Genomic DNA, 25,791 nt, shown 5'->3' with positions numbered 1-25,791 from the left:
AAAAGACAGCAGAAGTATGAGCTAGTAGCACACATTTATGTATTTAAAGTGTTCTACTCAAATGATTACATGATTGTCAGGGCTGCCAGAATGAATGGTGAAGTGGGTAATAGAAAATTTTAGTGGAAAGGCAGGCAACCATGCAGCTGGATCTGTTTGACAGGCACTGGCAGCAAGTACAGTAATAACTCAAAGTCCTAGCAGAAGCGCAGTCACTCAAGTAGGCGACCAAGTAAAGCAGATGTTTGAACAGCGGCCATGCTAGTATTGTTAGCTATTCAGATAGTTTCAAAGCCTTGCAGTTAGCCTTGTAGTAGGAAGAGAGGGGTGCCAGGTGTGAACTAAATGGAGAAATCCTTGCTTCCACAAATTTATAAATAATGTACACCAATAAAGGTTAGTAACAAACCACAGATCAGACTTTGCTAATAGCTATCCACAGATTAGTAATCAAAGGCAGTCCAAGGGTGTTAGGGAGTAGGAGGAAAGTCCACTTTATTAGGGATGTGCATTAGTTTGCGACAAAATAGGAAAAAGAGATGATATTTCCTATTTTGTCGCGTTTCGGGAGGGGGGTGATGAAACGATAAGAAAATCCACGAAATTTCATTTGGTTTTCCTATCATTTTCGGGGGGGGGGGGAGGGGGGAAGGGCACATTAAAAGAAAAAAAAAACAAACCCACCCAACCCTTCAAATTTAATTAATTGCAACCCACCACCCTCCCGACCCCCCATGACTTGCCCGACCCCCTCCCCAAGACTTACTGAAATTCCCTGGTGGTTCAGCCTTCGTTATCGGCCCACCATGGGAAATTTTATTTTCCCACGGTTCGGGCCAATTTTATTTCAGATGTCCACAAACTGAAGCCCGAAACCCTTAAAATTAAATTATTACAATGGGGTCTGTAAAAAAATACAACAACCCCCAAACCCACCCCAACCCTTCAAATTTAATTAATTGTAACACCCCCCCCCCCGCCCTCCTGACCCCCTCAAAACTTGCCAAAATTCCCTGGTGGTCCAGCGGGTGTCCCGGGAGTGATCTCCCCCTCTCGGGCTGTCAGCTGCCAATAATCAAAATGGCGCCGATGGCCCTTTGCCCTTACTGTGTGACAGGGGCTATCGGTGACATTGGTCGGCCCTTGTCACATGGGAGGAGCAATGGATGGCCCACGCCATTTCTTAAGATCCCTGGATTGGCTGTCGTTCCTGCTCGGCTCTTCTCCTGGACTGGTTACAAAATATTCTGGCTCTTGATCCCTGGACTGGCTGTGGTACTTTCTGGCTCTCGACCCCTGGACTGGCTACAGAGTGTTCTGGCTCTTGATCCCTGGACTGGCTGTGGTACTTCCTGGCTCTTAATCAGTAAGCCAAGGCCATGGACCCAGCCGAGGCCTCCACCCTAAGAGCAGTTCCTGGTTTGGCTCAGAAGATCATGGAGCATCAGGGTATGTTAGAATCCATGGCTGCCTCCATAGAACGACTCAGCACTTGGCTTGACGCTGTAGTCACAACTCATTCTAGTCCTCCAGCTCCCATTTCTCCGCCAGTACCAGTTCCGCCTGTTACTCAAAGCTACCATCCACCTGTTCTTCCACTACCCACTCCACCCCAATATGCCGGGGATCCTCGTCTATGCTTAGGATTCCTGGATCAGTGTAGCATGCATTTTCGTCTTCAACGAACTCTGTTTCCAGATGACATAACGAAAACCACCTATATTCTATCATTACTTGAAGGTAAAGCTCTGGCCTGGGCCTCTCCACTCTGGCAGCGCTCGGATCCGGTATTGCAGGATCTACCATGATTTCTTGAATTGTTTTGAACAGCGATTGAGGAACCAGGGAAGCAAGCTGCTGCCAGTATGGACCTGTTGCATCTCCGACAAGGAGGACGATCCATTATGGATTACAACATTGAGTTTCGGCTCTGGCTATGAAACTTCATTGGGAAGAACCTGTTCTGCGATCAATTTATCTGGAGGGACTATCTGCCAGAATTAAGGACGAGCTAGCCACTCATGAACTTCCATCCTCCTTAAATGCTGTAATTGAAATAGCTACCAGGATTGACCGACGGCTACAAGAAAGGGTCCGGGAGACGCTAGGATCACGGAGACGCCCGGCTATTTCTTATGTCCCGCCTCTCACCTCTACTACTTCTCGAGAGCCCTCTGTTTCTGAGGGACCTGTAGCCGAACCCATGCAATTAGGCCGAGGACCTCTTACACCTGAAGAACGTCTGAGACGTCGCAAGGCAGCCCTTTGTCTTTATTGTGGGGGATCTGGTCATCATATAGCCACCTGCCCTATTTGGCCGGGAAACTCCAAAGCCTAGGGTGCTCAGGGGGAGTCACTCTGGGTCTCGTCTCCCCATCTCCCCCACTCACGGTACAAGTCACTCTGGACATCAGTGGACATGAATTTAACACTTTGGCTTTAATAGACTCTGGTGCGGGGGGAGAATTCATATTACAAGAACTAGTGGATCAACTCCAGATTTCCACTCAACTCTGCTCCACACCTTTGATCATCTCTTCTATCAATGGTGAACCATTACCCGGGAAGATAACGCATCACACAGAACCAATAAACTGCCACATTGCACCTGACCATACCGAACAAATCACCTTCTACGTCCTCAGCAAAGCCATCCACCCAGTTGTTCTCGGTATTCCCTGGCTGCAACGCCACAATCCACAATTCGACTGGACATCTTTAAGACTTACTCAATGGGGATCCAGATGCCATGGGGCTTGCTTACGGAGACCTACTTCTGATTCTAGTTTCATCTGCACTTCTGTACTACGGAAGCTACCCCCTCAATACGCACAATTCACAGACATTTTTTCCAAGGAGGCCGCAGATATTTTACCCCTGCATCGAGAATTTGACTGCGCTATTTGATTGGTTCCAGGATCCACTCCACCGCGTGGTAGGGTTTATCCTTTATCTGCCATGGAGACACGGGCGATGTCTGAATACATCCAGGACAATCTACAAAAGGGGTTCATCCGTCAATCCACCTCTCCTGCGGGGGCTGGATTTTTCTTTGTTGAAAAGAAAGATGAGACTTTACGCCCTTGCATTGACTTTCGTGGTCTCAATGCTATCACCATCAAGGATCGTTATCCCCTGCCTCTTATTGCTGAACTGTTTGATCATCTGCAAGGAGCTCAAATATTCTCCAAATTGGACCTGCGGGGGGCTTATAATCTAGTTCGGATTCGGGAAGGAGACGAATAGAAAACAGCATTCAACACCAGAGATGGACACTATGAATATCTAGTTATGCCCTTTGGATTAACTAATGCCCCTGCTGTCTTTCAACACTTTATCAATGAGATTTTTCGAGACTTATTAAATATCTGTGTGATAGTTTATCTCGATGATATTTTGATTTTTTCCAGGGACCTACAGTTGCATCGCCAACATGTGACGCAAGTTCTACAACGCTTAAGGGAACATCGATTATATGCTAAACTGGAGAAATGCATCTTTGAAGCAGAGTCCTTACCTTTTTTAGGATATATTATCTCAAAACAAGGTTTCGAAATGGATCCGACCAAAGTGAAATGTATACAAGAATGGCCTCAACCCAATGGGCTATGAGCACTCCAACGTTTTCTTGGTTTCGCTAACTATTATCGTCATTTCATCAAGAATTTTCTAAACTGAAAGCACCGTTATCTGCACTTACACGTAAGGGGGTCAACATCAAAATCTGGCCAGTAGAAGCAATAGAAGCATTCCAAACTCTCAAGGACGCTTTCCTGAGGCAACCCTGTCTCCACCACCCGGATCCCAGACGTCCGTTCACGGTGGAGGTGGACGCTTCTACTGAGGGGGTTGGAGCAGTTCTGAGTCAGAACGATGCTGGCGGGAAATTCCACCCTTGTTCCTATTTTTCGAAGAAATTTTCACCTGTGGAACGCAATTATTCCATTGGCAATAAAGAACTGTTAGCCATCAAACTTGCATTTGAAGAGTGGCGTCAGTGGTTAGAGGGGGCTCAACATCGGATCACAGTTTTTATGGATCATAAAAGCCTGACATATTTACAACAAGCCCACCGCCTGAACCCGCGTCAAGCCCGCTGGGCGTTATTTTTTACACGTTTCGACTTTGAATTAAGATACCGACCAGCAAGCAAGAATATTAAGGCTGATGCATTATCGCGATCATTTATTACTGAAGATGCAGAAGAACCTTTACAGTACATCATTGACCCAGCCCGTGTCATTCTTTCAGTGACCTTCACGGTTCCCGTTGGTAAGACAGTGGTACCCAAGAAGCTCCGCAATAAAGTTTTAAAGTGGGGAGATGACTCTCAGTTGGCTGGGCATCCGGGACGTAGACATACGCAGGATCTGCTTCAACAACACTATTGGTGGCCGGGGATGCGCAAGGACATTCAAGCGTATGTTGACTCTTGCCCTGTTTGTGCGCAGCATAAGAACCCTACAGGGAAACCCTGGGGTCAGTTTCAACCACTCCCAATGCCCACAAGACCATGGACACACATCTCCACCGACTTTATTGTCGACCTTCTAGCTTCCGAAGGACATACGGTAATATGGGTAGTAGCTGATAGATTCTCTAAGATGGTTCACTTTACACCATTGCCCGTCCTTCCCTCCGCTCCCCAATTGGCACAGCTATTTATGTCACACATTTTTCGCCTCCACGGTATACCCCAGCACATCACGTCTGATCGAGGGCCTCAATTCACAGCTCGATATTGGCGAAACCTCTGTACCAAGTTTCATATTGCGCTGGACTTCACCACTGCCTTCCATCCCCAAGCCAATGGGCAGGCAGAGAGAAATAATCAAGCTCTGAAACAGTTCTTGCGCTCTTACGTCAATACCCGACAGGATGACTGGGCGGCTTTGCTGCCGTGGGCAGAATTTTCCCATAATTTCCATTCCTGTACTTCGACTGGGGCCTCTCCTTTTCAAATTGTTTTCGGTTACCAACCTGCTCCGCCTGTACCACTACCTCTGCCTGTCTCCTCTCCGGTGGCCCAGCTCACCGCCACCTACTTTGAAAAACTTTGGACACATACTCAACGAATGTTACAGAAAGCGGCACTGACCGCTAAGAGATTCGCCGATCGACATCGGAGACCAGCACCATGTTTTCGTCCAGGAGATAAGGTTTGGCTCAGTACTAGATACATCCGTTTACGGGTTCCCTCGATGCATTTAGCTCCTCGGTACATCGGGCCTTTCCCGGTGATCAAACAATTAGGTCCAGTGACTTATCAATTATGCCTCCCGGCTACTCTACGCATTCACAACTCGTTTCATGTTTCCCTCTTGAAGCCTTTACTCCTCAGCTGGCCTTCTCGGAAGGTTCCTGTTTCTTCTCCATTGAGGGAGGAAGAAGATACTAATTATCAAGTTTGGGAGATGTTGGATGTTCGCAGACGAGGTCGTAAATGGGAGTATCTTCTGGCTTGGGAGGGATTCGGCCCAGAGGAGAATTCTTGGGAGCCTGCTACGAACATCTTCGACAAGGATCTCCTCAAGAATTTCCACATCAGTCACCCTGGGAAACCCAAGCCTTCTAGGGGGAGGCCTAAAGGAGGGGGTACCGTTATGACCGCCGGCCGCGGCAGACCGCGACCGGGGCCGGTAACTCACCATGGCAGCAGGGCCAACCACGGACACTGAGGCTGGAGTCGGCAGGCCGCTCCCGCAGCAGTGCTGCCTTCCAAGATGGCCATGGCGTTCTCTCTGTGTGGTAGCCCCGCCCCCTGAAGCTTCCTAGGGGCGCGCGGGCAGCAGGAACCTGGCCTTAAAGGAACCCCTACAGGAAGTTAGGGGGGTTCCTTCCTGCAGACTTCATCTTCTGAATACTATTTAAGGCAAGGTCTAAGCCTTCAGACCTTGCCTTGGCTTCGTGGCTCTGGTGGTATTCCTGCTTGTGGTTCCTGATTTGCTCCTCCGTGTTGTGATCCCTGGATTGGCTGTCGTTCCTGCTCGGCTCTTGACTCCTGGACTGGTTACGGAATTTTCTGGCTCTTGATCCCTGGACTGGCTGTGGTACTTTCTGGCTCTTGACCCCTGGACTGGCTGCAGAGTGTTCTGGCTCTTGATCCCTGGACTGGCTGTGGTACTTCCTGGCTCTTGACCCTGGACTGGCTGCGGAGTGCTCTGGCTCTCGATCCCTGGACTGGCTGCGGAGTGTGCTGGCTCTTGTTCCCTGGACAAGCTTTGGTTTCTTCTCCTCTCTCGACCTGCTGGAGGCACCAGCTTCTGTTTCCACGACCTGCTGGAGGCGCCAGCTTCTGTTTCCACAACATGCTGGAGGCGCCAGCTATCTGGATTAAACGACCTGCAGGAGGCGCCTGCATCCAGATCTTCATCAATCACCTCCAGCGACCTTCGTGATTGGCCTCGCCTTCCGACGAGAGAACTTCATTCCTCGCCGGACAAAGGGTCCACCTTCCAAGTCAGAACAGGTAGTTAGCAATCTGCTGAGGGAGTTAGCAACGTGCTGGTGTTTGAGGTAGTTGTGGGTGGATCCTTGGGCCGGTGGCAGATGACCATGCCCCGGAGGAAGATCCCGAGAGGGACCACTGTTCAGGCTCAGGATATGGAGATAGACACACACTAGTTCTTTTGTTAAACAGTATATTGAACCACTAGAGGTGGCAGTAGTGAGCTGGTAATGCCCAACTGGGCTGTAGTCCCTCAGATACTGGAACAGTGATCCCGGATAGCTGAGCTATAGAGAAACTGAATATAGTCTCTTGGGGCAGCCCAGGGGCTGGAATGGATTAGGCCCTCAAGGAGCGAGTACCTGGTTCCAGGGAAAGCTCTGAGAGAGAGAGATGGTAACTCACTGGTGTTGTGGGCAGCGATGACTTCCAGGCAGAAGAGGTATTCAGCAACCAATCCGGGAACATGGGCCCTCAAGGAGCGAGTACCAGTTCCAGACTATGACCTGAAAAACAAAGAGAGAGTGAGGCCCCCAAGGAGCGGGTACCCTTGTAAGTCCGAGGTGGCAGAGTAGCTTAGAACGAATCATTGAACGTATCCAATTCCTTGCTAACTCCAGTTGTTAGCGATTTCAGAGACCTTATATATCCAGCACGGATGACGTCATCTCAAGGGGACACCCCTGAGGTTCGTGCCACTGCTGGTACATCAGTCGGGGCCGCGCCACGCGTGCCCCCTTAGGCCCTTGTGAATCATGGTGGATTGCAGCGTCGAGCCATTTCAGGGACGCTGGAGGGAGTCGGCAGAAGACGCCACGGCAGCCAACTTTCCACTTGAGCAAGAGGGAGTCACTGAGGAGGTAAGGAGGGCATAGTTGAGACCTCGGGCAGTGACGGTCGCAACACAGTTAGTGTAGCTAGGTTCAAAAAAGATTTGGATAATTTCTTGGAGGAGAAGTCCATTAACGGCTATTAATCAAATTTACTTAGGGAATAGCCACTGCTATTAATTGCATCAGTGGCATGGGATCTTCTTAGTGTTTGGGTAATTGCCAGGTTCTTGTGTCCTGGTTTGGACTCTGTTGGAAACAGGATGCTGGGCTTGATGGACCCTTGGTCTGACCCAGCATGGCAATTTCTTATGTTCTTATGTTAACTCAGGGTCATCGAGTTCCCACTACTTTTTTGATGTCAATTGCACGTTTGGTTTTGCAACATAATTATTTTTTGTTTAGAAATCAATATTATTTACAAACTCATGGTATAGCTATGTGGTCCTCAGTTGCCCCTTCAGTAGCCAACCTGGTCATGAACAAACTGGAAACCACACACATTTATAAATCTGTATATTTTAGCAATATAACTTTTTTGGTCAGGTATATCGATGATCTTTTATTTTTTTTGGGAATCTTAAGAAAATCAATTAAAACATTTTTTGGCATGGTTAAATTCAGTTGATGACAATCTTAAATTTACTTATCAATATGACTTTTGTCAGATTTCTTTTTTGGACATTCAAATCATCAAAGAGGGTAGGTGTATTAAGACCCCCCTCTATCGAAAACTTACTGACAGGAACACATTTTTAAGGTATGATAGTTTTCACCCAAAAGCCTTCAAACATGGCTTATCTATTAGCCAGTATTTCCGTTTATGACACATCTGTTCCTCATTAGATGACTTTAAGCAACAATCATATTTTTTGGCTATTAGGTTCCTGGAATGGGGTTACCCTTTTTCTGCAATTCGTGCAGCTTATAAAAGAGTGCTTTATTCTCCACGTCAATCTCTTTTAGAATACCAGACTAGAAGCTCCATTTCCCGAAACGTTTATGTTCTACAACATTCTGATCAATCTGCATCCATCATTTGTAGCATTCACCAACATTGGCATGTTCTTCAACTACATCTGATATTCACTGAACCACCTCTAATATCGTTTCAAAGATGATTAAATATCAGAAACCATGTTGTCCGTGCATTATCATCCACTCCTAGTGTGCCACCATAAGCATTTGGCCACAAAGCTTGTGGCCAATGTGATATGTGTATCACCACGTTGGAAGGTCATTCATGGCAACATCCAGTTACCAGAGCCATTTATTTAAAAACATTTTCTTCAGATTGCAACATGGACAATGTTGTATATGTTATACAATGTGATTGTCCTCTATTATATGTTGGACGGACATCCCGACCTATTAAATTTGGCTTAGGGAGCATCGAAGCCGGCTAAACACCAAAAATGTTGAAGCTCCAATAGTAAAACATTGCTTGGCAGCAAACTATCAATTTTCACAATTGTGCTGGACTATTTTTGATTCCATCACAACATCTTTATGTGGAGGAGATAAGCGATCGTTGCTAAATTACAGAGAACAATGCTGGATTTTCAAATTATCCACTGAATATCCATTGGGTATGAATGATAATATAGAATGGATGAGTCTGATTTAAAGGGCCGATTCGGGATCATCCATTTGTTGGTTCGGTTCCACATATCTTTTTCAATCGGTTGGTTTCTGAGTCAGTGATACATTTAAATACGTCAGGTTTTCAACATGGCGGCTCCATTTTGAAATGCTTAGTCTTGATGCTGCTTTTTGGTAAAAGATCAGCACACAAAGACACGTATGTAATGTAGTTAAAAATGGGTTTTACAATGTTCAACACTGTTTGGCATTTCAACGATGTTTTCTCATTTTTTAGAGATATTTGCTCCTGAGCCCCTGACAAGGTTACACAAAATACGTGCTGTGTCGGGCGAATGAGGGCGAACGTGGCAGGGCATTTTAATCTTTTTGCCACTACATGACTTTAATGATAAGGGTCTTCTTTTGTTGCTTTGTGGCGTTAAATTGAACTTTAAGAAATTCTCAAAAAAAGTTTAATATTTTCAAGCATTTCAAAACATTTATGACAAACCTTATGATTACATAAATCGAGTGATTTATAACATATCACTTGGGTATTGAAGAAATCACCTGAATAAGTGAACACAAGATAATGCATTGTCTATTCTATACTTCTGCTCATATATGAGGATTTTCTCATTAATCCTATAATATAGGCATTTCACTTGTTGTGGTTTTCCTCTTAATAGCTGTTATATTGCTACCACAGTTGTTTCCGGTTTTTGTGCTTCATTTAGAATAGTGGCATGAGAGCTCTGCTTAGACTTTGTCTAATGTGGGTCACTCACAAGTTTTCACTTTGTTATTATTATCCAGTGGTTATTGAAAGTCTATTCCCCTTGAACATTGTTCACATTTTGTTGCATTAGTGCATCAAAATGTGCAAGAATTTCAATGGAGATTTTTTTTGTTTATCAACACACTATATTCCTCATCTTTCAAGGTCAAATTTTTTTTTAATTGAGGAGAAAGCATATATGTATCCAAAACACAAAACTGAAATCCAGCATCTGGATAAGTCTCCACTCTCTTTGTGGAAGCATCTTTGAAAGCAATTACTGCTTGAGTCTGTTGGGACATGTATCTTCCAACTTTGCAAACCTAGCATTGTCAATATTAGACCATTCTTTACAAAACTGTTCAAGCTGTGTCAGTTTTTATGGGGATAGTTGGTAGACGGCAATTTTCAAGTCATGCCAGATTTTCAATTGGATTGATATTGGAGCTCTGATTGGACAACTCCAGGATATTCACTTTTCTGTTCCTTAGTCACTTCAGTGTAGTTTTGGCTTTGTGCTTTGGGTCACTGTCAATTTGAAAGGTGAACTTTTGTCCCAATTTCAGTTTCTTGCAGAAGGCAGAAGGTTTTTTTCAAGGACTTTTGTGTCCTTTTCTCCATTCATTGCCCTGCTGTCCTGACAATTATCCCAGTCCCTGCTAATGAGATCCATCCCTATAACAAGATGCTACCATCCTATGCTTCACAATAGGGATAGTGTTCTCTGGGCAATATGCTGTATTGTGTTTGCAATGCACCAAATATAAAGCTTTTTATTCAGGCCAAACATTTCAATTTTAGTTTTATCAGACCCCGAAACGTTTTGCCACATGGATATAGTATCTCCCCAAGTGTTTTTTTTGTATGCTTCAAACTAAATTCAATGGGGCAGATTTTCAAAGGGTTATGTGTGTAAGATACGTGCATAACCCCTGAAAAGCTGCCCCAAGCTACCCCTGTGCACGCCGAGCCTATCTTGCATAGGCTCGGCCGCGCTTGCAAGCCCCGGGATGTGTGTATGTCCCGGGCTTCGAAAAAGGGGCATTCTGGGGTCGGGGCCATGGGCGGGGCGCCGGCCCAGGGGTGTTCCTGGGGCAGGACCGAGGCCTCTGGAACAGTTTTTGTGCCGGGGGATGGTGCGCCGGCAGCTGGCCGGCGGGCGCAAGTTACACCTGCCCGGAGACAGGCGTAACTTTCCCGATAAAGGTCAGGAAGGGGTTTTAGATAGGGATGGGGGACGGGTTAGATAGGGGAAGGGAAGGTGCGGGGGGGCAGAAGGAAAGTTCCCTCCAAGGCCGCGCCGATTTTGGAGTGGCCTCAGATGGAACGGAGGAAGGATGCGCGGCTCAGCGTGCACAAGTTGCACAATTGTGCACCCCCCTGCGCGTGCCGACTCTGGATTTTATAACATGTGCGCGGCAACGTGCACATGTTATAAAACTGGGCATAGATTTGTTCGCGCCCAGTTGTGTGAACAAATCTACGCTCGCACGCAGGTTTAAAGATCTGCCCCAATGTGTGTTTTCTTAAATAATGGCTTCTTTCTTGTCAATTTACTATACATGCCAGATTTGTGGAGTGCTTGTCTTGAGATATTTACACATGTACATTTTCACCAGTCTTGGCCATGGAAGCCTATAGCTCTTTCAAAGCTTGCACTGGCTTCTTGGCTTCTTCCCTGATGAGTCTCCTTCTTGTACAGTCTTCCAGTTTGGAGTGATGGATTGGTTTCGGTAGGGTCTTGCAGGTGCAATATACTTTCTGCTTCTTAATAACTTAATTGTGATGTGTGCAAAATATAAATTGCTTTAATCAAATAAATAAATAAGTAATGGTAATAATCACCTTGTCCGTCCTCTAAGGGATATTTAAGGATTTTGCAATTCATTTATACACAATTCCAAATCTGTATCTTTCCACAACTTTGTCCCAGAGTTCTTTTGACAGTTCTTTGAATGCTCATAGTTGGATCTTTGCTTTGAATTGCACTACCCAACAAACAAAACCAACAGGAACTGCTCAATTTATCTTGTCATCATGTAAATCTATACAGTTTAATATAGGTGGGAACAATGTACTTGTATGTTTTTGAAAGTGTTTGGTTAGACCAAAGTTTTAAGTATTTAGAATTGCTGTAGACATACAAGAGAGTACAGATGTACAAGGGATATGGACACTTATTCAAAAAGCTATTTCATGGTTTTTGTTTCAACTTCATTTTCTAAGAAATTCTGGAATATGGTTTTCACTTAAAGGTTATGGGGTAGGATGTATGGATATTGGGAAGAAACACTATTTTAATTCATTTTACTTTCAGGATATAAGGCAACAAAAGGCGGATAATTTGGAAGGGAGAATATGTTTTCTGTAGCCATTGAAACAAACAACATCTTATCCCCAACCCAATATGGATTCAGAAAGAACCTCAGCACTGAGACTCTCCTTCTATTATTAAACACACTATACTAAGAGGATTCAACAATGGAAAACAATACCTACTCTTATTCCTCGACCTCTCTGCAGCATTTGATACAGTAAACCATCAAATACTCCTACAACGATTGATAGAAATTGGTATAGCTGACACTACCCTACAATGGTTTTCATCCTATCTTTCCAACAGAAGCTACCAAGTATCAATCAATCAACATCTCTAAGAAAATTAACCTCAATACTGGAGTTCCACAAGGCTCAGCGTTATCTGCCACTCTGTTCAACATATACCTTTTACCCATTTGCCAGCTACTAAATGATCATCAAATTACCCACTTCCTCTACGCAGATGACATACAACTTCTAATTCCCATCAAAAACTCCATTGACGAAACATACAAAGAAACATCTATTCTACTTGACTCAATCAAACAACTCCTAACAAAATTAAAACTCATAATCAACATTGACAAAACCGAAATAATCATCATGGACAGAAAACCCAATCCAACACCACCACCACAACTCACAGCTAACAATCAAATGAACCCAATATCCCATGTCACTCATACCAGAAACCTTGGAGTAATCATTGACAAAAATCTATCCTACAAAAACCACATAACAACCAAAATCAAAGAAGGATATCACAAACTTCTAACCTTAAGACGTATAAAACCTTTCCTAAACTCGTACGACTTCAGAACTGTACTACAACTACTAATTTTCTCAACCATAGACTACTGCAGTTCCCTACTGATTGACCTTCCATACAACAACATCAAACCTCTTCAGATTCTACAGAACTCAGCAGCCAGAATCATAAGTGGAAAAAAAAAGAACGATCACATCACCCCCATACTAATTTCACTACACTGGCTTCCTATTAAATCCCAAATTGAACATAAGACCATGACCATCTATATAAATAAAAATGTTAAATAGTTTGTACGTCGTCACTAATCTCGCCAACCGCTTAACTGAATGCGTTCAAATTTGCACACAACATTCACTTCCCATACGGGAAGGATCTTATACACTTACATTACATATAGGTCATACCTGTGACAGGTAATACAAGTTTAAAAATTGCTTACACAAAACAGCGACATCTGGTGGCTGTCAGCGCAAGCGCAACCTCTTACACCTTTCACACACACTCACACACCACCCCCCACCCCCACACAGGGCTATTGTCTTTCATTCACACTCCCTCATAACACACATAAATCCACACTCATCACACCACACACCCCCACCCACACCCTGCCAATGTCACTTACTTCACCCACCCTCCCAAAACACACCAAAACACGAATTCCTGGCTGCTACATTGGGAAGCCATGTATTTCACACACCCTCCGAATTTAAATTAAAGTACCCTCTTCCACCCACCCACTCACTGCACTCCGATCACACACTACACCTGATACAAGTCCGTGCTTCTCCGCCAGCACCACAGGAACGGTCCGGGACACATCGCATTCAGTAGGGCCGTCGGATGCCAGCAACAAAAATGGCACTGGCGGACCTTGCCCTTACTATGCTATACGGCAGGGGTGGGCAATTCTAGTCCTCGAGGGCTGCAAACGAGTCGGGTTTTCAGGATATCCTTAATGAATATGCATGAGAGAGACCTGCATACACACTGCCTCAGTTGTATGCAAATCTATTTCATGCATATTCATTAGGGGTATCCTGAAAACCCAACTGGTTTGCAGCCCTTGAGGACCGGACTTGCCCACCCCTGCTATACGGAGACAACAATGACGTCGGTACACCATGTGACATAGTAAGGGCAACAGCCCGTCGGCGCCATATCCTCAGCGGACATTTGCCCTTACTAGGTCAGGAATCATGACGCACCACTTTCACCGGTGAAGTTTTGCGACATGGCAGCCGGCGGAACAAACCCTAGCACACACCCTCGCCACCGGCTGGCAGTTTACACATGTAGCCGGGGAAGAGCACGGTGGGGGACCGTTCTTATTTTCCGCCGCGCGTTTTTCACAGGGGGGAGCACTGATTCTCCACATCTCCCGAGAGGGGGGCTGTAGCGTGGGTTGCTCTATTTTGCCGGGTTGTGGGGGAGGGCCAGGAAGGCGTGCTTGCATATTTAAACTATTCTTTGCTGGTGCTGTTCATTTGGGGTAAAAAAAAACACACAAACTGTAACCTTTACTGCTCTATTCTGTGTTTTCAACTTAACCAGGCTCAGCTACTGCACCAATTGCTTTCAAATTTGGATACAACCTTGCTTTCACTTTTGGCAAGGTTCTTCTCTATCTAGATTACATAGATGTCACACGGTTACAGAAAAAAAAACATGTTTTTACATGTGTGTGGGAAAACAGCGACATCTGTTGGACAGACATGCAACACACGCTATCTACCTTGGGAAATGAAGCTGCTGTACTGCGCATGCGCGGGCGGGAGCGCACGTCGGGCACAGCGGGACCAACATGGCGCTGGGAGGGGCAGCAGTGGTGCACGTCGAGCACAGCGGGACCAACATGGCACTGGGAGGAGCAGCAGCGGCGGACCGGTGGCAATATCAGGCATGGTGGTGTTGGCCGGCCGAAATTCGACACCTGGGAGGAGCTGCAGCAGCGATCTGGTACGGCTCACGTGCACGACAGGGAGGGATCCTCGCTGACCTCGCACCTTTGGGAGCGGGCCACGCAGAACCGCACAAGAGGGAGAGGGATGGGGGCAGCTGGGAGGGCATTGCGAGCCGGAGGGGATCAGAATCAGGGAAGGAGATTGAGAGAGGGTGCGGTGTCACTGACAAAAGGGTGGGGAGTAGGCGGGGAGAGGTGACAGTGAGGGGAGGGTGAATGAAGGGGGCAGTGAGTGTCAGTGGAGAGACACAGAGGGGAGGGGTGAGTGTGAGGGGAGAGAGCTGGAGTGGGGACAGGGGAGGAAAGGGGGGGTGAGTAACCAAGGAGGAAGACGATGTGTGACTGAGGTATATGAGCAAGGGGGAGGGGGGGGTGGGAAAGAGCCTGACTCTGCCACTGCAACGCGTGGCCGGGCACAGCTAGTCATACATAAATTAGTACACACCGATCATCAAAAACAAACAGGTCTAAAAATCACCCCACAAAATGCCCATAGGAACCTGTGATCAAACAACACATTTCGTCTAACAATTCCTCCCATCAGAGATGCTCACCTATCAACCACAAGAGATAGAGCATTCTCAATCACCTGCCCAAAAATATGGAACTCCCTACCACCTGATTTTAGAACATAAACCAACATCAAAACATTCAAGAAATATCTAAAAACATTGCTTTTCCACAAAGTCTACAATGACAATCAGTTAAATCAATGATCTAACAACAATCAATACCACCAACCAAACCCATGCAAGAAAGAAACAGCAACCAACATCAACCAGTGCCTTACCACTATGAACTTATAAGAAACAACACAAAGAGACTGCCTCTAAGATGAATAAATCTCAATAACGTTACTATCCTTCTTTCCTTTCTTTTCCCCCCTCCCTCTCCTTCCCTCCCGTCATCCCTCCCACTGTTATTTTTGCAATGATCAGCATTGTTTAATTATCTGTTTTCTGTTTTAATTTTGTAAACCATTATGATGGATGCACCGAATGACGGTATATAAAACTCAACAAATAAATAAATGAATACATTGTATATGACTGGCAAACTTTAAGGGGCTGGTTTAACTCTTAAAATGTAGATGTCTAGTACAGTGGTTCTCAACCTTTTTTCTGTCGGGACACACCTGACAGATGGTTCTCACATGCGTGACACACTGACCCATGATCGTCACAGGGCTAGATGTAAATGTACAGTTTGCATCCACGGGAACCCCCCTGATCCACAATAATGGATGTAAAGCAGAATTATGACATTCCCCGTTCAACTCACTCTACAAAAAAGATATTCTAGTTCTGGTGTCATCTCAGTAACAGCAACTCAAACTCCTTCTACTTTCAGGCTCAATAGCCCTACTTATGAAAAGACAGCAGTTTACCACCAATGCATGTCCTCTTGAGAAAACGCAACAAATAAGACTGATAAAACACATGCTAGTAAAATATCTCTGTAACAGACACAGAACCGACCTAACATACTCCCAGGATCTGTAGTAATGCACATAAACTAATCCACACACAGTTACACCTGTATTATGGAATACACTCAAACAGGAGCAACCCTATCTATGAAAAGGCAACACAACAAATATTAAATCAGGCCCTAAAAACCAATACACCTCTTATTAGGAAAACAGAACTAGCAAGCAGCTATAGATCCCCACACAGAAATAATTGTAAAACTATACTAATAAGCAGAATAAATGTTTCACAACAACTATGAACAGAATAACATCCAACAATTAAAAACTCATACAAACTATTAAAAATTCTCCAAACACCAATAAAATATTTCAAAAAAAGCAGACACATCACATAATATTAAATAATTAAAATAGCAGTCAATCAAGAAAAATAAACTTAAAAAGCCACCTTTACTTACCCCCTCCAGCAGCTTTCCTACTCCTCTTCCATGCAGGCTGTAACACACACCAGAAGCAGCAGTAGTGGCTAAGCTCTATACTCATGGTCCTCTTCCTTAGGGCCCATGTCTCTCACACACACACACACACCATACCAGTCATGCCCCCATGACCAGTTTCTGTCTCTCACACACCAATCATCTCCCAGTCTTTGACAAACACACCAGTCACCTTCCTGAACAGTTTCTCTCATGCCATACACACACACACAGGCTTCCCACTCCCGTGTTCCACTTACATATATGGGCTTCTCACTCTCATAATCACTTTCTCTTTCTCACATACACTCACCAGTCTCTCACTCCCATGCTTGTTCTCTCCACATGCACAGGCTTCTCATTCCCATAATCACTTTCTTTCTCTCCCACATACACACACACCAGTCACCTGATCTCTCTCATGCATACACACACAGGCTTCCCACTCCCATGTTCTCTTTCAGATATACAGGCTTCTCACTCCCATGCTGTATCTCACACACTCCCAGCTTTTTCACTCCCATGCTTACTCTTCCCATAATCACTTTCTTTCTCTCTCTCACATACACGCAAACACACACCAGTCACCTGATCTCTCTCATGCATACACACATAGGCTTCCCACTTTCATGTTCTCTTTCAGATATACAGGCTTCTCACTCCCATGCTATCTCACACACACACAGGTTTCTCACTCCCATGCCCACTCTTCACCTGCACAGGCTTCTCATTCCCATAATCACTTTCTCTCTCTCTCTCTCTCACACACACCCGTCACCTGATCTCTCTCATGCATACACACACACACAGGCTTTCCACTTCCATGTTCTGTCTTACATACACAGGCTTCTCCCTCCCATGCTGTGTCTCACACACACCCAGGTTCTCACTCCCATGCTCACTCTCTTCACATGCACAGGCTTCTCATTCCCATAATCACTTTCTCTGTTACACACACACCCAGTCTCTCTCTCATTTCCATGCTCGCTCTCCACGTGCACAGGCTTCTCATTCCCTGAATCACATTCTCTCTCTCACATTCACATACACACCAGTCACACCGTCACCTTACCAACCAGTCTCTCTCATATACATGCACACACACAGGCTTCCCACTCCCATGCTCTCTCTCACATAATCAGGCTTCTCACTCCCATGCTTTCTTTCACATACACCCCCACAACACCAGGCTTCTTACTCCCATGCTTTCTCACATACCCAGATTTCTCACTTTCATGCTTTCTCTCTCTCTCTCTCTCTCTCACACACACACATCCCTGACTGTCTCACACTCTCACATACACATCAGTCATCTCCTTGAGCAGTCACTTTCATTGTCTCTCACATATACACATACATCAGCTCTCTGACCAGTTTCTCTCAATCACACACATACTCCCGATCAAATACATTCTCTCACTTACACACAGGCTCTCAATCACACACATCCTCTCACACACAGGCTGGCTGGCTGCTTCTCTCTCTTTCTGTCACTCACTTCCTCTCCCCCCCCCCAGCAAAAACGGTAGCTGCTCCTCCTCCTCCAGCCCCCGCAGGCCAAGAAGGAAGAATTCCATCGATTGCGGGAGGCTCATGCTGCTCTCTCCATTCCCTTCCGCTTTCTCCCCCAGAGCAGGAAGATCAGCTGCCTCTCCTGCTGCCACCGGCCTCCTGCTATCTTCGGGCGTCCGAACTTCCTGTCGGGGGGGGGTGGGTAGCGGAAGCGCAGCGCACAACGTCCGCTTCCTCCCTCCCCCCCCCCAAGCAGGAAGATCGGCGGACCATACGGCCCGACGCCCGAAGATAGCAGGAGAACGGGTGGCAGCAGGAGAGGCAGCTGATCTTCCTGCATTGGGGGGAGGAAGCGGAAGCTGCACGCGGCGCTTCCGCTCCCCCACCCCAAGCAGGAAGATCGGCGGACCATACGGCCCGACGCCCGAAGATAGCAGGAGAACGGGTGGCAGCAGGAGAGGCAGCTGATCTTCCTGCATTGGGGGGAGAAAGCGGAAGCTGTGCGCGGCGCTTCCGCTCCCCCCCCCGAACAGGAAGACCGGTTGGCCATACGGCCGCAGCAGCGCTTCCCCATGTGTGCCGTGATGGCGCGCGAGGCGTGGGTTCTCTTGCCGCACGGCCTTTCTTCTTCCCGCGCACCACTTCCTGTTCCGGGTCCGGGGGGGGAATGCAGGCGCGGGAAGAAGAAAAGGCCCAGCCGCGGATGCCACAGCTTTTTTTTTTTTTTTTTTTGCATCGCTGCCGTTCCCGCTGGGCTTGAACGTGCTGATAGCCCGGTGGCAACGGCAGCGGGGAAGAACGAGCAGCGGGAGGGACCGGGAGCCACGCGACGCACCGGTTGAGAACCGCTGGTCTAGTAGACAAAAAAAGCTGAATATCAGATTTTTCTGAACATAAGAACATAAGAAATTGCCATGTTGGGTCAGACGAAGGGTCCATCAAGCCCAGCATCCTGTTTCCAACAGAGGCCAAACCAGACCACAGGAACCTGGCAAGTTCCCAAACACCAAGATGATCCCATGCTACTAATGCATTTAATACTGTTTTAACAGGGAATATTATTCCGAAGAGGAATCCTAAGTTAGCTAGATAACCTCAGTTTTCAGCATTATCAAGCTAAGGGCCTCATTCACTATGCATTTTTCACATAGACACAGAACTGGAGAAAACCCTTAGTGAATCAGGCCTTAAGGTTGCTGCATAATTTAGGGAGCTGAACAGCAGTCCTAAAGTTAGCCAGTTAAACTTATCCAGTTAACTTTAATATAACCAATTATATTCACTGGTAAGCCCATGCCTTAGGGTACTCATGCTGCTATTGTTGGTGCCCTTTTCTCCTCTGTAGTTGCCTTGTGGTGGTCATGTCACTGTTGTTGATACCCTTTGTTCCTCTTTAGCTGCCTTGTGCCATTGCTGCTGCTGCTGCTGCTGCTTCTACCTTCACATTGTGCCATTTTTGTTAGATCTGTTTGCTCCTCTTTTGGTGTCTTAGGATGTTCATGCTTCTGTTTGGGCTATGCTGCCCCTTCATAGAGCCTTGGAGCTTTGATGCTACTACTCCTCGTGTGCGTTGTTCTGCACTTATGCGTTGTGGCTTTATTAACTAGTAATCCTGCTATTCTAAATCTCTCTTGGCGCATTTGGGTGTTTCTGCCTCTGATCATGTTGACTTCAAAATTCTTTCCAAATTCCTCTTAATGTATTTATTGACCGTTGGCCTTCCATGCAAATCTGATGCTTTACACAAGGCATCGTCTCTCGGGGTCTTCATTCTACTCCGGTTTGCTGCCCTTTGCCCCTCTTTTGGAGCCTTGGGATGTTCCTGTCTCTCTTGGTGGTGCCTTGGGATGTTGATGATTCTGGGCTGCTTTGTCCTTTCATTGTGCCTTGGGCAATTGGCGCCACACCTGGTACCACTTTACCCCAGTCTCGGTGACTTAGAGCACCCTTCTCTCTGCTGCTGATGTCTCCCTGCAAGTTTTGCTAAATCTGAATAGAAAATTCCAATTTTGGAAGTCAAGATAGGCTGCATTGATTTCCCTCATTGAATTTAATGGGAAATAAAAGAATGAATCACATGAATAAAACTTTTTTTTTTTGTTTGAAACAATCAAAACAAATTATGGAGACATTCAAAATGAATAAATGAACTGAACCAAAACATTTTTTTTTCTGTGAGGATCCCTAATAAAGATTATGTAGATTGGTACACGATTGTTTATTTTTGTTTGTTTTCATGTATACACATCCTGCTTTACATGCCAGCAATTGTTCTTGATCTGAAGCTTGCTATAAGATATTGACAGTTTTGCATCGCAAACAGTTTTGTGACTACATGTGCTAGGGTTTTCCCCTGGATCAATTTGAAGCCATTGAAAACATGCAAATAAGGCAGAGGTGGAGACTGATGTGTGGGCAGGTAATTTTTACTTCTTGCTTTTAATCTGCACTGACATCATGACCTGTATTTGCTCAGTGCACTTTGCCTCTCTTTTTGAATAGGGGAACCAAAGTCAGGCAAGAGACTTTGCATATCAAGAAAAGGGTAATGAGGCTCACGCATAGAGAAATGAGGTAGCTAATTGTACTGCCTTATGTAGTCATCATTATTACCCAGTTTGCCTATGTTTATCATTTCCCCTTTCTATTCCAAAACTGGGTGAATCAAGTCTTTGATTTTAAATCTAGTTGCGTTCTCAGTTACTTTCAACCTGTCCTGTATTCCCCATTGGCATATAAAAGGGAAGATTTCAAATTTTAACATTTGTAAATATTTGCCAATTAAATATCATATTGACATATTGACATGTGAGAGGCCCTTTTTTGCATGTGTTCATGTGAGGATTTTCAAAATAATTTTTTATTGAAACATAGGATATTGCCAAAACAAAATAACAGATTTTCTGAATCTTTTGAAAATTGGGCCTGCATTAAATACCAAAATCACACAAATTCAGAATCAGTCTGGAAACTCCTTGTGATATTTTCCATCATGGTCTTAATTGTATGATAGTTTGATGTGAGTGAACATAGAAATTAATATAGATAGAATAAAAATATATAGCAGTCCAAGTCAAGCCACTGAAAGTAAGTTTTGAATATACATAACAACATATGAACCGCCATACTAGATCAGACCAAGGGTCCATTAAGAACAGTATATCCTAGTTCCAACTGTGGCTAATGTAGGTCATAAGTACCTGACAAGATTCCAAATAGTAGATAAATCCCCTGCTGCTAAAACTCAAGGATAAGTAGTAGTTTTCCCCAAGTTTATCTGGTAAATAACAGTTTATGGACTTTTCCTCCAAAATTTGTCCAAACATTTTTTAAGCCCAAATATGCTACCTGCCATTACCACATTCTCTGGCAATGCATTTCAAAGCTTAATTCTGTACTGAGGAAAATAATATTTTCCCAGATTTGTTTTAAATGTGCTACTTAGTAACTTCACGGCGTGCCTCCTAGTCTTTTTATTTTTTGAAAGCATGTACAAACAATTTGTATTTACCCATTTCACTCCAGTCATGACTGACTTCTATCATATCTTTTCAACCCTAATCTCTTTAACCTTTACTCCTAGGGGAGTCATTCCATCCCTGTTATCATTTTGGGCACCCTTCTCTTTACCTTTTCTAGTTCCACTATATTTTTTTAGATGCAGCAACTAGAATTGTACACAGTACTCTAGATGTAGTGTCACCATGAAGTGATACAGAGGAATCATAATATTCTCCATTTTATTCTTTATTCATTTCATAATAATTCCTAACATTGTTTGCTTTTTTGACTGCTGCTGCAATCTATAATAATTAAAACTTGTCATATTATTACATAGCTGGGTAGCAAAATAAACACTAGATGTAATGCATCTATAAATCATTTTTTCCTCATTGCTCACACAGTTGACTACAGTAAGTTAATAGTACTTATATTGTTTTTACATACAGGCCTTTCTACTCATGTATCAGTTAATGTAGTATTAACTCTTTTTTAATATACAGAAAGGCTCCAAATTTAGGGGGTCATTTTCTAAGTGAATTGCATGCGAGAAGTCCCTTTTCGCACGCAAAAAGTCCCTTTTCGCGTGTGATAGCTTGCCGGGGCGGCGAGGGAAGGAGTCGGGGAGGGGAGGAGTTGGACGCAGCATTATATTCGCTGGCGGTGATAAGGTAAACACCGTTATCATCACCAGTAGCGTGCCCAATAGCGCCACCTTTCACGGTGGCGCTATTGGGCGCAAAAGCCGGAAGTGATAACACCGCGGTGGTGCAATCACTGCCGGCTTTCGCAGGCCCCCCCTTCACCCCCCTGCCCCCCGTTACTGCGTGATTCACCATTCTGTGTGAGAATGGAGAATCCAGGCCTTAAATGGGAACAGTTTCCATTTGTATAAGACCTTTACTGTCGAGTTAACTCCAAAAATTCAATTCCTATACATTCAATCCAAATATAGTTGCTCTGGGAATAAGTTATCTGGGAAAAAATGATCCTCCAGGATTCATGTGACAGTCAGTCTTTTATCTTCTCCCATTGGGGCTGATGCAATATATGTGCGCTGAAAGCGGGCACTCAACACTCAGCGTCTGCTTTCCTAACGCTCCCCCAGGCACCCCTCCTGGGAGAGCCATGCAATATTTAAGTTAGGGGTCATGTTATCAAGGAGGCGCTAGGGTCACTTGTGTTCTCCTAGCACTTCCTTGAGAATGGGAGCCCGAGAGCGTCAGCCGTCCGCCAGTTAGGAAAAAAGACGCCAAATTTATCGGCATCAGTTTTCCTAATTGGCGTACAGCAAGGGGTTCAGGAAACAGATACTTGTTAACTGAGTGTCTGTTTCCTGAACCCGGCTGATGGCGCTTTTTTTTATACCTTTTTTTTAGTTTTTTAAAGATTTGTTCCTCCTACTCAATATCACAGGCATTAATTTCTGAGCGCAAAAATGTGCATCTTAGACACACATTTGTTTTTTACATTCAGAGCGAATAGCTAATAGCCTCATTCATGTGCATTTGATGTGATGAGCGCTATTAGTTTTGCTCCACATTGGATGCACGTTGTAGAGGCGCTAATTCCCTTATTACATAACAAGATTAGATAGCGCCTACACAACCCGCATCCAACTGCCGGTTAAATAGTGCGGTCGGCTGAGCACACTGTATTGCATCGGCCTCATTGTGAATAGAAATAGCAGCAAGTCCTGAGAATGTTTCTTTACTGTCGGATTAGGGGTGTGTGTGAAAACAGCATTAATCTGGCTTAGTATAAAATGCTATGCAGCATACTGGCCTGAAGTTTTCCAACGGACTCCACTTACAGACTGGGATTGCACTATTTGTTTGTACAGTTACGTAGTCAAATAAACCGAATGCTGAGGCATGTATTGGTTTGTTTGCCAATGTTTGTTCTCTTTTATTGATACCATGTAAGCATTAATATGTACCTGTGCATTTGGCTTTGTAGCAGCAGTACTGTTACCTGTAGAATTTGAATGGCAGTTTGGATGTGTGACTCAATTGAAACATGTCTTGCACTGTACAATATAAAATACTGAATAACTAAGAGAAACTCTGACATTAATTTAAGTAACAGTGTGGCTATATCAATCTAATTAGACAATTTGAGGGTGATTTTATAACAGCTCGCCTCAGGTTAAAATTTGCATGTAGAAAGCTAAGTCCTTTTTGAAAATTAGCGGATGTTCTCAGAACCCTGGCAGCATACATGCACACAATTAGACCTGTAACTTACCAGGTGTGAATGTGTGCCTGTTGATTTATGTGCATACTATCAAAGGTGGTTTCCTTGCCCCAACTCTAACCCCTGGATCTTGTCTTTCTATAGTGCATGTTAAAAAAAAAATAACAACCCCCCCCCCTCAGGTTTTATGTACATAAATCTTTTAAACTTCATCCTTCTTTCCATGCAGTTGGAAGTATTTAATATTATATTATTTTTGCTAGCAATAACATTTTCTACTGGCACATAATTACAAAATGTCATTTAGAAGACTCTAAGGAAGTGATGAGAATGGACAGATGGGCAGGCTAGATGGGCCATATGGTCTTTTTGTGCAGTCATGTTTCTATGCATAAGGCCAAAGAAGTAGTAAGACTACCATTGACTTTATATGAGATAGGATGCATGAGAAAATTACACAAATATATAATCTTATCATAAACATTTCTGTAAATATCAGTGACAATTTTCTAAATAGATTTATACAGTCTATCTGCTACTCATATTAAAGCATTTATTAGGTACAGTAGTAACTTAAATTAATTGCTATAAAATAAATATACAACTGTTTAGATAAACATTTTTTTTCCTTGTATAACATTTAAGGGTCTATTTACCAAACTACATTGGCCCTATTGCAGGTCTTAATGTGTATTAAGTACCTGTGTTAGCTAACACAAACCCCTTTGAAGTTGCGCATTGGTCTGTATTAACAGTCACTGTTAATGACTGTTGTGTATGGTAGTCCACAGGCCGCTCCTGTGGACTGCCGCTCTTACCTCCATGGCCAGGCCTGCCACTCTGCATCTTATCATGGCCAGTCGCCGCCAATGCACCGTCAATCATCGTACCACAGGATGCTGCCAACCCTAACCAGCCGTGCTCCTCCTTAAGCACATGTGCGCCTGTCATACTATTTAAAGGGCCCATGGCAGGAAAAGCCCTACGGTGCCTCCTGATTACCTCACAAACTCAACCCTATATAGGGCCCTCACTATCTGTCCCTCACTGCCTCACCAACAGGTCCAACTACCAAGGTAGTACATGTAGCTTCCCAAGCTTGTTCCAGTCTTCATCTTCAGACTGTTCCAGACTTCATCTTCATCTTGCCCCATTCCTCGTCTGCCTGACCTGCTTCTGCCTTGCCTGTTTGCCTGTCCCATCCATTCTTCTTTCTCTCCCATGGACGGATACCTGGCTTGACCTTTGCCTGGACATACCTGACCGCTGCCTGTCTCTGACCCTTGCCTGGACTTTGGATATACCTGACCACTGCCTGGCTCTGACATTTGCCCCGACCCTGATATGTCTATTTGCTACCTGCCTACAACCTTCACCTAGCCTCGGACCACGTCTCCAGTCACCAGCAGAGAACCTTGCCTAAGTCCTCTCAGAAGGCTCAACCCAAGAGGAATGTAGGCTGCAAAAGGAGATGCTTCGGGCTGGTGTTTGCTTTGCCTGGGTCCGCCTGCTGACGGTGAGAATCTGCAAAGCTTCTCCCTGCAGCTAGAGCCAATCTTGCCTCAGCCCAAGGGTCCACAGATCAGCAATGAGGACATAATCTAATTTAATATGCTGAAAAATTAACGGAGCTGATTAGCATGCAAATGCATGCTAAGTAACTCATGAATAATTATTCTGCATTAGTGCTAATGGTTAGTGATATGCATTTGTTGGAAATGAAACAGGAAATTTAAATGAAATCTCCCAGTTCATTTCATTTCATTTTTAAAATGAAATGAAAGAAAACAATGTGTTTATTTCATTCATTTTGTTTAAAAAGAAATAAAGCTAGCACTGCTGCTTCAAAAAAAAATAAAAAATAACACTTCTGGTCATTCCCCAAATCACCCCAGACTCCCCACAGTCCATTTTATCTTCTTGCTGAAAAATTGTTCTTTGTGCAAAATTGATCCCTGGTTGCTCCCCTCTCACAGCTGC

Source organism: Rhinatrema bivittatum, chromosome 2 (assembly GCF_901001135.1).
Source record: "Rhinatrema bivittatum chromosome 2, aRhiBiv1.1, whole genome shotgun sequence".
Lineage (NCBI taxonomy): Eukaryota > Metazoa > Chordata > Amphibia > Gymnophiona > Rhinatrematidae > Rhinatrema > Rhinatrema bivittatum.
The sequence above is the reverse complement of the archived record's forward strand: the minus strand, read 5'-3'. Positions refer to the sequence as shown.